Raw genomic sequence first — 6,848 nt, 5'->3', positions numbered from 1 at the left:
AGTGCAATGGGGCGATCTTGGCCCACTGCAACCTCCACTCCCTGGGTTCAAGCAATTCTCCTGCCTCAGCCTTCCAAGTAGCTGGGATTATAGACACCCGCCACCACACTTGGCTAATTTTGTATTTTTAGTAGAGATAGGGTTTCACCACCTTGGGCAGGCTGATCTCAAACTCCTGACCTCAAGTAATCCACCTGCCTTGGCCTCCCAAAGTGCTGGGATTACAGGCGTTATCCAGTGCGCCTGGCCCATGATAGTTTTAAATTGATCCCTCCCACAGGTGTTTACTGGGCACTTGCATTCCAGCACTAGAGTTCAGGATAACCCCGTGCAGAGAGCTTGGGGCTCACAGTCCTAACTGGGGAGACAGAGGAGCACACAGCTGCGAGGCGAGGGGAGTGATGGACAACAGATTGATTGGGGCTTGCAGAAACACGGAGAAAACACCTGATCCAGCCTTGGGGAGGGGACAGCGGCATTGGGAAGGCTTCTTGGGGTAGGGGCCTCTGGTGGCAGAAGCTGTTGTGTGGTCTCCAATTTCCAAAGACAGTTCCCTTTTCGCCACAGCCACACGGCTAGACTACATTTCCCATGCACCCTTGCAGTTCAGTGTCATCACGTAACTGGGTCCTGGCCAGTGAGATGTGAACAGAAATGCCAGCTGATGAGGTTAAGTGGGTGGACCTTTTCTGTGGTCTCCTTTCCCATTTACTGGATGAATGGGGCGGTCTCCAAGGATCTGCGCGTGGGTGGAGCTGGAAGGAGCCTAGGCCTTTGCATCTCTACCCACCAGACACTGACTGGATTTCAAGAAAACAAGAACTGCATTAAGCCTTTTAGGACTTCAGGTTTGTCTGTTACAGCAGCTAGCATTAACTAACATGCTTGTTACCCTAGAATGAGCCACACAGAGAGCAAAGCACATGCAAAGGCCCAGGGCAATTGAGAAACGAACATTCCACCTGGCTGGAGTATCTGGTGTGTGTACGTGTAAGAGGCTGGTTGGGCAGGGGAGAGACTACAGAGACAGCCAGAAAGTAGGGCAGGGTTAAGAGGGACATGCAGGGGCCAGGTACGGTGGCTCACGCCTGTAATCCCAACACTTTGGGAGGCCGAGGCAGGCAGATCACCTGTGGTAAGGAGTCCGAGACCAGCCTGGCCAACGTGGTGAAACCCTGTCTGTACCAAAAATTAGCCGGGTGTGATGGCGGGCGCCTAATCCCAGTTACTCAGGAGGCTATAATCCCAGTTACTCAGGAGGCTATAATCCCAGTTACTCGGGAGGCTGAGGCAGGAGAATCGCTTGAACCTGAGAGGCTGAGGTTGCAGTGAGCAGAGATCATGCCACTGCACTCTAGCCTGGGCGACAGAGTGAGACTCCATCTCAAAAAAAAAAAAAAAAAGAAGGACATGCAGGGCTGCAGTGCTTTCAGGAAGCATGCTACTGAGTCTTGTCTGGATCCTGTGGGCTGTAGGGAGAGACCCATGGGAGGGTCTTCAGCAGAGGAGTAAGCAGATGGGATTCCTGTTGGGCTACTGGGTAAGAAATGAACTGTAGGGATGGGGAAGGAGAGGGAGGAGCAGGCTGAACGCCACAGTAGTTGTTACAGCTGTGCAGGTGTGACGTGGAACAAGGGGAAGGCTGGGGAAGTACCAGAGCTGTCTGTAGACCATGCAAAGGCAGCATTCTGTTGGTGGCAGGGTGTAGAAGAGGGGAGGGAAGAGTTGCTGTTGGGTGACTGCTGGCTGGAGGTGGAACTAGTCCCTGAGTCGGGGAGGCTGAGAGGGCCAGGTTGAATGCTGGGTTGAAGCACGTGGTGTCAGGTTCTGTTTAGAACACACTGAGTCTGAGGGATGCTTGGCATGATCATAGAATGTCTAAAGATCTATAGGAGCAAAGAGTGGGGTCTTGGGGGAGGGGAAGAGGTAGGTGGGGAGCTGGGCACAGAAGTGGGAACGGAGGCCATAGGAGTAACTAGAGTCACCAAAGGAAGGGTGAGGAAGGACAGGGAGCCTGTACTTACGGAGCAGGGTGAAGAAGAGCTCCCTAAGGAGATAAAAGAGGGCAGCTAGGGCTGTATCAGAGTCTGCAGCACTGCTATTCCCCCATAAACCATTCCCCAGCTGGGTATGGTGGCATGCGCCATCCAGCGTTTTGGGGAGGCCAAGACAGGCAGATTGCTTGAGCCCAGGAGCTTGAGACCAGCCTGGGCAACATAGTGAGACCCTGTCTTTGTAAAAAATGTAAACATTAGCCCAGTGTGGTGGTGCACACCTGTAGCCCCAGCTACGCAGGAGGCTGAGGCAAGAGGACCCCGCGAACCCAGGAGTTCGAGGTTACAGTGAGGTATGAACGTACCACTGCACTCCAAGCCTGGGCAACAGAGCGAGACCCCCATCTTAAAGAAACAAACCCCAAGAAACAAAAGCCATTCACCAACTGAGGCACATCCGTGCTGTTTGCTCATATGCACATACAGGAACAGGGCTCTGGCTGAGAAGGTGGTGGGGTGAGGGTATCCCAGGGCTGCTTTCTGTAGCTAGAGGGGAATCCCATGGGGATATGGAAGGAGCTTTTAAGAGGGGAGCAAAACAACTCTCCTTATGGTGTTCGTAGTGCAGATTTGACAGCAGCTATTACAGTTCTGGGTGTGCCTGTTCTCAGACCCAGCAATCCACCTGCAGGAATATGGTTCAAAGATAATCTAACAGTCAATCTGAGATGGGCATATAACAGTGGCCACTGCAGTATAATTTCCTCCAGTGCTCACAGAGCCTTTACCCCCATTTAGAAGATGAGGAAACTGAGGCTCGGGGAGGTTAAAAAAGAGTTGCCTGGCTGGGTGCGGTGGCTAACGCCTGTAATCCCAGCACTTTGGGAGGCCAAGGCGGGTGGATCACCTGAGGTCGGGAGTTTGAGACCAGCTTGACAAACATGGAGAAACCCCATCTCTACTAAAAATACAAAACTTAGCTCGGCGTGGTGGCGCATGCCTTTAATCCCAGGCTGAGGCAGGAGAATCGTTTGAACCCAGGAGGCGGAGGTTGCAGTGAGCCAATATCATGCCATTGCACTCCAGCCTGGGCAACAAGAGCAAAAACTCCGTCTCAAAAAAAAAAAAAAAAAAAAAAGAGTTGTCTAATATTAAGCCCGGAATGCACTGTGTATGGAATAAACTTATTCATGTAGAGAAAAGTTGTACATTCGTACATGTGTATAAGGGTCTGAAAAGATACCCAGTTATAAACTGTAGTTCCGTGGGGAGTAAGCCCATATACTTTCTGGAACATATTTTGATTCTGTGATCACACACGCGCACGCGCGCACACACTCTTTATAAAAGAGCTTATATTACTTTGGAAAGATAAAGATATTTATTTCCACTTTGAAAATCTGCAGCCTGGCTGGAGGAAGATGAGCCCCACTTCTCCTCACCGTGTGGCCGAGGCAGACACTCTGCCCTCTCTGAACCTCAGTGCACCAAGTGTGGAAGGGGCAATAGGGGCCTGGGACCCAGAAGGAGCTGGGAAGTGTGGGTGGCACAGCAGAAGGGGCAGATGGGATAGGTTAACCCTCCATCCAGGGTTACTGGGGAAGTGACTTGCAAGCATCCAGAAGCTTCCTCAATCTGAGCCCCTCTGGAATGGGGTGCTGGAGCGGAGAGGGGGAAGACCACCCATTGGAGCATTTCACTGGATCCCAACTCGCTGGCTCGGAGGACCACTTCCAAAATGTCAGCCCTGACATCTGGCCCCTGCTGCTCCCTAGGCTGCAGGGGTGGATGCAGGTGGTGGCCGGCCCGGCAGTTGAGAGAGGGTAATGTTCTTTGATGATTCAGAAAGCACTTATTGATCTTGCAGGGTTATCTCTCTGCTGTTTCAAAGGGCATCCACGGCCGGGCGCGGTGGCTCACGCCTGTAATCCCAGCACTTTGGGAGGCCGAGGCGGGCGGATCACGAGGTCAGGAAATCGAGACCATCCTGGCTAACATGGTGAAACCCCGTCTCTACTAAAAATACAAAACAATTAGCCAGGCGTGGTGGAGGGTGCATTTAGTCCCAGCTACTCGGGAGGCTGAGGCAGGAGAATGGCGTGAACCCAGGAGGCAGAGCTTGCAGTGAGACGAGATGGTGCCTCTGCACTCCAGCCTGGGCGACAGAGCAAGACTCCATCTCAAAAACACAAAAAACAAAGGGCATCCACGCCTGTGACCTTGACAGACACTCCCAGTCTCCTCTGCTAGCCCCATGTGATGTGTGGGGAAACTAAGGCTCAGTAACTTGTAGAAGGCCTATGCAGCAAAGCCAAAATGAGGAGCAAGGCCACAGCTCTTCCTGCTCCGTTGCCTTGTCTGGGTAAATCACCTGGCTTCCTGAGGGGAGATTTGAGTAGCCTTAAAGAAGCGCTAACTGGGGAGTTGCAAGTCACAGCTTCACCAAGAAGTCAATCACTTTGTCATTAGCTCCAAAAATGCTGAGAACCCCAGAGCTGAGTATGTAGGAGTTGATAATATCAATCTCTGTACCTTATAACATGCCTGAAATATTTGTTAAGGATTGTTATGCGCTTATTTGCCTAAAACTATGTAACAATATAAAGGTTTGTGAAAAGGTACTGATACTTGCAATGCACAATGCTGGAGATACCTACACCCACCTCTCCACTCCTGGAAACTCCCCTGGTAACAAATGCTGGCTCCACCACCCCGCAGCTGGGCAACCTTGGGCAAGTGACTTCCCCTCTCTGAGCCTTGGTTTCCTAAAAACTGGCAGGTACTATGACGCTTTCACAGGCCTGCTGTGAGGCACGCAGAGCCCTTCACACACTCAGCGTTAGCTCCTCTGATTGTATTGTGATCCTCCTAGCTCTGACCTGGTAGGGGAAGCAGGCTCTGTCTGTTCAGACTTCTAGAAGGACACCATCCCCATCCAAGGAGGCGGAACTAGCAGGGGGGATTGCAGGCATCCTCTGGGCCCCCACTTTCTCCCACCATCGCCCCTCACCTGGAGATTCCAGCAGTCCCCAGCCTGATGACCCCCATGGGCACCTGTGCTCCATCTTGCTCTGCCCTGTTTGGAGTCATGTGGAGCCCCTAAAAGGGCTCATCCATATTCCTCACCCAGTCAAAGTGAAGCAAGGAGCCCTTCAGGAGCCTGCAGCCAGGCCCAGAATTCCATTTGTGCATCATTCTCTCAGGTTAATCATTGCCTCTTTCACTGGGTGGCACACTCAGTCCCTCAGAACCCAGTGGGAGGGGCTGTGGGGGACACACTCCTCCCTTGCTGGGTGACAAGAGGGCATCAGACCCATTAAGGGAAGGGGATGCATGGGGACCAGACGTTCTCTGTCCACAGGGAGCTTCCTTCAGGAAGGGCTCTGCCTGAGCAAGCAGGGAATAAAGCAGGCTGAGGTGGCAGCTGGGAACAGGGCTTCGTTGTCTCTGCTCCCTGGGTAGCAGCCTGCTCACCCGCTGAAGTGTCAGGCGGAGCTGGGAGCCAGGGAGGCGAGGGGGAGGGGTCCAGAGCTGAGGGTTTGGGGCAGCCCAGGCAGATCCAAGAAGGCAGGACCCCAAAGGAGCAGAGAGAGGTCATGGGTTGGGCTGGGGTCCTGAAATGGGGGCCAGGGCAAGACTCCTATGATTTGGAGTCAGCTTAGCTACCTCTGAGCCATGTGACCTTGGACAAGTCACTGAATCTCCCTGAGCCTCAGTATCCCCCTCTGGATAATGGGGATAGGTAGTAATGCCTCCTTCACAGGACAAAGAACAGTGTGTACACAGTGACTGCTCTGGTCCAGGACTGCCCTCCTGTGCCCCCTGTGTGGCCCTGGACAAGCCTCACCCTCTCTGGGTCTCAGGTCACCCCGTCAGTAAAGGAAGAGGTTGGATTTTCTCAACTGGAATGGACAGTCTTCCACACCTCTCTGCCCTCTGGAGGATTCTCATGGCACCTGTCACCTGTCACTGCAGCAGCCCAGGAATCAGGTGTCAAGCCTGCTGCCCTCTCTCCCTTTCCTTCCCCCTGGTGTGGGTTACAGCAGCCAGACGTGCCCATCACCTCTCTGGCTCTGGGCAGCTGAGCGGGCAGTTCCCACTGGGAAGGGCTCGGTCTGTAGTGTGCTCTGTGCTGGTACCAAAATGCTGGCCTGGCACCAATGGGGCAGACCAAGCTGGACCCCCTTCCTGGGCACTGGGCTAGGAAATAGGAACTGTGGGATTTCCTATAGGACCCCTCCTGGATGCCAGGGTTTGTCCCACCCTCCCAAACCTCTCTTTGGTGGCTTTGCTTCCTCTGGGGTACAGGTCAGGGCCTTCGCCCAGCAGAGGGGATCCATCCCCTACTATGGTCTCCGGCTCCTGCTCTGACCCCCTTTCTGGGAAGGGCTGATGGAGACAGGAGAGATCTCTGCCCCTCCTCCCCTAGGGCTCTGGCCACTGTGTCCAATATTAATCATTAACGCACTCCCAGCTCCAGCCCAGCCCCAGCAGCCTGCCTTCTGCCCCACCCATCCCACCTTCAGGGACTGCGAAGCCCTGGAAGGGGGGTTAGAGGGCAGGGGAAAAAACCAAGGGCATGGAGGGCACCAACCTGCGCCCTCCCTGGCCCCCACCGGGCCACCCTCTGGCAGTGGGCAGGGGTACCCAGCGTCTAGAGCAGCGGTGCTGCACTCCTATTCCCCTCCTCCGGCGCGCGGTCCCAGTTTGGGGGTTAGGGTAATGTGGCGGTATCCCCAGGGAGTAGAGTGAGGCAGGGCTCAAGCTGGCAGTGGGTGCTGGAGCCCAAGACGTACCTTGTCCCCGTCCTCCTCCGCCTCAGCGTGGGTGGCTCGGCCCGGGCCGCGCCGCCCG

The sequence above is a fragment of the Colobus angolensis genome, unplaced genomic scaffold (assembly GCF_000951035.1).
Source record: "Colobus angolensis palliatus isolate OR3802 unplaced genomic scaffold, Cang.pa_1.0 Scaffold565, whole genome shotgun sequence".
NCBI lineage: Eukaryota > Metazoa > Chordata > Mammalia > Primates > Cercopithecidae > Colobus > Colobus angolensis.
The sequence above is the reverse complement of the archived record's forward strand: the minus strand, read 5'-3'. Positions refer to the sequence as shown.